Source organism: Limulus polyphemus, unplaced genomic scaffold (genome assembly GCF_000517525.1).
Source record: "Limulus polyphemus unplaced genomic scaffold, Limulus_polyphemus-2.1.2 Scaffold139, whole genome shotgun sequence".
Classification (NCBI taxonomy): Eukaryota; Metazoa; Arthropoda; class Merostomata; order Xiphosura; family Limulidae; genus Limulus; species Limulus polyphemus.
The window spans coordinates 674,838-680,687 of record NW_013665749.1 but is presented as its reverse complement, the minus strand read 5'-3'; the positions used below and the strand labels follow the sequence as shown (position 1 = coordinate 680,687).

Sequence of the window (5,850 nt, the reverse complement as noted above, 5' to 3'; positions counted from 1 at the left end):
TTTTACCAACGAATAGTGGGATTGACCGTCACATTATAACGCCCCCCACGGCTGAAAGGGCGAGCATGTTTGCTGGGACTGGGATTCAAACCCGCGACCCTCAGATTGCGAGTCAAGCGCCCTTACCAACTGGCCATGTCGGACCTCTTATGAAGGTTGGCAGGATTTTTATGTGAGAAACGATCACAGATTGCTTGTGTGCATGAAAATGTTTGTTTTTTGAATTTCGCGCAAAGCTACAAGGGGGCTATCTGCGCTAGCCGTCCCTAATTTATCAGTGAAAGACTAGAGGGAAGGCAACTAGTCAACACCGCCCACCGCCAACTCTTGGACTACTTATTTTATCAACAAATAGTGGGATTGATTGTAACATTATCAAGCCCCCACGGCTGAAAGGGCGAGTATGTTCGCTGACAAAGACTCGAACCCGCTATCAACAAATTGCAAGTCGAGTGCCCTAACCACCAGGCGATGCCAGGCCTCACGAAAAGTTCACATAAGCGTATCAGGCCTGTACATGATTTTAACTTTTATAGTGGAGGATATTTTTTTTTATTAATCAGCACAGAAAATGAATCGGGTTGTAAGAAATCGGTAGAAAGGTCCTTGTATCATTAGGCTTTTCCTCTGTTTAGTTTCCGTGATGCTGACTTGTTGAGTAAATCGACCCGCATATGTCGGTACGATACAGTGATAGTAAATGTATTTTACTTTATAATTTTGTACTTAGCCTATATCAGTCAGAGTATCTAATGATGTATACTGTAGTTGATGTCTTGAATATTAACCCACACTAGATAAATTAATTTAATTTTAGATGAGAAGTATTAGTTTGTTTGAATTCTGTCTGCAATTATTTATTTCATAATGCTGAGAGAGGACGCTAAACTTATTAACTCATAGATGGCAGTATCGTAGCATGATTATTGAGACAGCCGGTGGAAGTGAGTGTTCAGGTTGCGATATTTGCCCTATTAGAGTCCTCAGGCAGTTTGTCAGATATCAGTATGATGTTGGTATGCAGTAATCAAATATTTGCAAAATGAAGGTTTTGGAAACTTTATGCAGAGTATTAAAATGAATATGAACAGCAAAAAATAAAAATAAACATTTGTACAAATGAAAAAATCTTATTTGTGCAAAAAGAGTGAAAGCTGTTCAGTTGATTGGCCCAATTTTTTTTTTATATTATTCACAGTCAGTGGTGTGGGAATGCATGGGAAAGGCGTTACCTTGCCTTTCGTTTTGCCGGAACGCCGTTACCTCACTATTTCCAACGAATCCGACCTTACAAATCCCAAACTTCGTTTTGCCCACCTCCAGAAGAAAGAATCATTAACCCTTTTATCCAGGTTGTAGGCAGGTTATCAAAGTATAATGAAATAAAAGATTGCAAATAAAATATGTAGTTCTGTTAATTTGATTACAAAGTTCCAAACAATTTATGGTCAGAGTTTATACTTCTCACCTTTTCACACTTATTTTCTGTACTTATTATATTGTAAGCAACTGACTTAGAAACTCGACTTTTGAGTATGAATTACGAAATTACAAAGTAAATCTCCTGAGAATTTCTACTTTCAATCTTTTCCACACATAATTCCTATGTTTATTTTACTGTTAGCGACTGAAGTAGAAACCTTTCGAAAACAAAGCAATGAATCACCACTCTAGGCATTAGACTTTTCCCCTGCTTCGAAAACACAGTTGGATATGGTTTATCGGCTTGTTTGTAGTACAGTAATTGCAACAAGCATTGTCTAAAGTACTATTAAAAGTAGAGAAAATATTTACGATATGGCTCATCCAATAAGCTTGTTAGATATCTGAATGTTAGTTACCTCCCGGAATTTAGCGGTATAGGTGTAAAAGTGTACAAGAGCTTATAAACATCCCGTTTCCTATTTAACCATACTTATACAGTAACTAATAAATGCTTAGTTTTCAGTAATATAAATACGGCCCATTTTGGTTTAGCTAATATTTCTAACTTAGCCTTCCTGTTAAGCACTATAGAAGCCTTACAGAAAATGGATATTACTATAGTTTATGCAGACAAGTTAATTCGTCGCAGTATACGGTTTTTAGAAGCAATGATGAAACATAAGGGTAAAAAGGCCTTAGAAGCAGAGAATACCATTAAGGAAATGAAGTTTTATTAATAACACTGACAGAGAACAATAAGATTGTTTCAATCAATCATGGTCAATTTTTAACCAGTATCATAAACAATATAAAACAACGTTATTCACACCAACTTCTTCTCATGAACCAACTGGGTCACAGCCAGGCACTTATAATTTCATTCCAAACATAATTTCTGAGCTCCGTACCTTAGAAGTCAATGAGTGGCTAGCAGAGATAAATCCAGGCTTTGGAGAAAGAGAAATAGAGTCCCTTTGTAAACGTTTCAGATTGCCATTTTCAAAAACAACCCCAGCATACAGAGTCTTTCTAGACAACTGTGGGCGCCATATTTCATCAGATTTGAGTCCTTTAATCGGGTGTTCAAAAGTCATCCCATGGAGTTCTTCCAAATGCGAACGAAGCTTTAGAAGCATGAACCTTATCACTACGGAAACGAGGTCTAGGCTGTTAGTCAACCATGTGACAAACCTCATGTTCATTAGCTTCACAGCGCTCCGATTCAAAACTGGAAACCAGACGACTATGGATACAAATGGTTTAAGTGTCATCGTTCAGCAACAATTAAATGAACAAGAGTAGTCAAGTCCAAGGAACTCACTGTAGACCAAGTTTGGAAGTTCTGTTAATAAGTTATCCAGGAATTTAAAAGTTCAAGGTGAGAGAACATTATTTTTTTATTGTAACATTTTCAAATGTAGATTTCAATTACAATTTACAGCTACTATTTCTGAAATATGTGTTTTTATGTATTGGTGACGTAATAAATACTAATCATAGTAACACATTCAAAACGTGTTCCCTCACTTCTTTATTTAGCATTACACCACAGTACATGACTTTTACTGGCTCCTGAAGATGAAGAAAAGATCAAAGTAATAGCTGGTGTGAAAGAGATAGAATCATGTCAGACAGAGATTCTAGTGTGGAATCCTAAAATTCCCTGGATTACTTACATCAACAACTATCCCAAATAACTGAAATAATCATATACACGGGAGAGACCCACCCAACTCAACTTGTACAAGATATGTATCATCCTTTGAGATGGGCATACCCCATCTCGAGGAGTAGACAAAGCCCCTTGGTCAAGCTATTATAAGCCTGGATGTAACCTTTGTCTAAGGAAGATTATTAATGCATATTTATTACATTTGGACATCCAATTTAGCATAATTATGTTAAAAGCATGTAGAAAACTTACGTGGAAGTTAAGAAAATACCTGAATAAAGATATTCTTTGCTAACTGGGGAAGAGTATTTGTTTTGTTTGTTTTTAATTATGCACAAAGCTACACAAGGGCTATCTGTGCTCTGCCCACCACGGGTATCGAAACCCGGTTACTAGCGCTGTAAGTCCGTAGACATACCTCTGTGCTACTGGGGGGCAGGGAAGAGTAAAAATATGTCATTAATATCATTACAAATACGTAGGATAGAGCATTACACATGATTGTATGTGTGTTGCACACATATCTGGACATTACATAGAAAACCGTACATGAATGTTATATCCTATGTATGAATTAATCAAACAGAGAATATATCTGTTGGTAAACAAGTGAATAAAAATAAAGAATAAAGTATCAATATGATGATACACAAACCGAAACTGTGGTTATTGGCTTGTACCGCATTACAGGAAGGTACAGTGTACCTGTTGTTTTCATTTTTTCTTGTGAAAGAATAGGTTCGGATTTGGAAACTACTATTCATGAGATAGTCCACTTTTGAAACACATAAGAAAAAAAGGGCACATTAAGCTTACAGGACATTAGAGAGACAAAACAATGATACCGCGTGATTTCAGCAATATTCCTGAATATTATATTCTAGTGGCTGAATTTGATATGTTCATAAATAGATGAAACTATCTGTAGGAAGTAAAATCCGCTGATGGTGGCTTATACCTGACACCAAAACAAACCTTTTCAGGATGGGTCACGTATAAGCCACCATCAGCGGATTTTACTTCCTACAGATAGTTTCATCTATTTATGAACATAATGGCTTGACCAAAACAAACCTTTTCAGGATAGCAAGCCATTTTTTGTTTAAACGTTTGTTGTTGTTGTTTTTAGTATAAGCCCAGGAATTAAAAAACAGAAGAGAAAAAAAATCTAGCAGCAAATATGTCATTTTTAATACTTACCGATTAATGAGGAGAATGGGATTGTTTTTCTGGCACAATTGAAGATTTTTGTCCATTTGAAGAGAAGAAAACACTGGCGAGTCTATCCAGGCGGAGAACGAGTCTAGAAGTGAGGAGAGTAGCGTGAATACACACGAGGAAAGTTGCATTTGGGCTAATTACAAATTCTATAATTTTCAATTTTTTTTTCCGCGTACCACCGGCATTAGCTAGTCTAACATATTCAATCATGTAGAGTGAAATATACAGTTTTACTAAATATTTTCTAACATTTCTACTTTGGTAGAAGTTTCAGTTAGATCACATGCTAGTGTGGACTGGACTGTACGAGCTGATGCAATAAGTAACATCCGTGTGGTACTGCTATGTACTTGCTTCAAATTGGACTTTGCTTGCATCAAAGCATCAAAACAAAGGTAATATGAAACTAACAAACTAGAAGACAGCACTTTTATGGTGCTAACCTAAGTTAATTTATTTATGTTGGAACTTAAAATTTCACTTCATTCTTTCTTCACCAGAACTGGACTACATTTTCATTAACACCCAGACAATGGTGGAAGACTCGCGTGTTCTACGAGTAATATTTGTATAAGCTGTGGTCGTCACTAAGCAATGACACAGTGGTGGAACATGGCTTTATGCTGATCAAGTGTATTTTGTATGAAGCCTATTGGACTTGGACATTCACAGGTGCTTGAACAGAAAAACAGTTTTAACACTCCATGTCAAACATTTATGTTTGGAACAGATTGTTACGAACCAGAACATTAAAATTTTATAACCTAATCAACGAATAGTGGGATTGACCGTCACATTATAACGCCCCCACGGCTGAAAGGGGCGAGCATGTTTGGTGGGACGGGGATTCGAACCCGCGACCCTCAGTTTGAGAGTCGAGCGCCCTAACTACCTGGCCATGCCGGGCCTTTCAGTATCAAAACAAGTTTTCTATGTTACTTATTAATTGCCTCAAGTATTATTATAACTAACATCTTAATAGCTAAAGTCAGCAAAATTGAATAACATCGTACTGTAGGCATATAGCTCATTAACGTAAATATGACAAATGTCTCAAATCACATTATTAAAGGACCCATAACTATATTCTTCTAATCAAGAACTTGGCATTTATAGCCATTCTTTACCAAACCACTACTAGAAATATAACTTTACAATAAACCTTGAGTTGAGTAGTACTTTATTAAAGACATTCTAAAAGCCAAGGAACGCAACATCATCCACCGTACTAGCAGAAAAAGAAGAGGGGGAAAAAAAACGGAAACCTAATCAAAAATAAATAAAATAAGAAAAACAAAACTTGATACCAACCTTAAGCCATGATAAATCTAAACCTAAGTAAGGATGTGCAGATTAATGAGTTGGGGCCCATTTATTGGGTAGAAAACAGATTATTAGAAATCAGCCGGTTATTAACAAAAGTAAAAATGATAACAATGTTTGTGAATTTTAACTATTCAATTACATAAATTTCAAAAGACATTGACTCGTCAAACATTTGTAGGTCTGCGAATAATCCAAGTTTCTACTTA

The 5,850-nt window shown here is 36.3% G+C and overlaps 1 protein-coding gene across 4 annotated transcripts in view; it reads right to left on the bottom strand.

Annotated features, from left to right (window-relative positions):
• The window catches only part of LOC106474484 (docking protein 5-like), a 71,068-nt gene that overhangs the window by 27,433 nt on the left and 37,785 nt on the right, over positions 1–5,850 (bottom strand). For 2 of the 4 annotated variants that reach the window (XM_022379748.1, XM_022379773.1), the window contains exon 4: positions 4,298–4,400. The exons of the other annotated variants lie outside the window; for them this stretch is intronic. The gene's annotated coding sequence lies outside the window, so the exon portion shown is untranslated. The remainder of the gene's footprint in view (positions 1–4,297; positions 4,401–5,850) is intronic. 4 annotated transcript variants of the gene reach the window in all.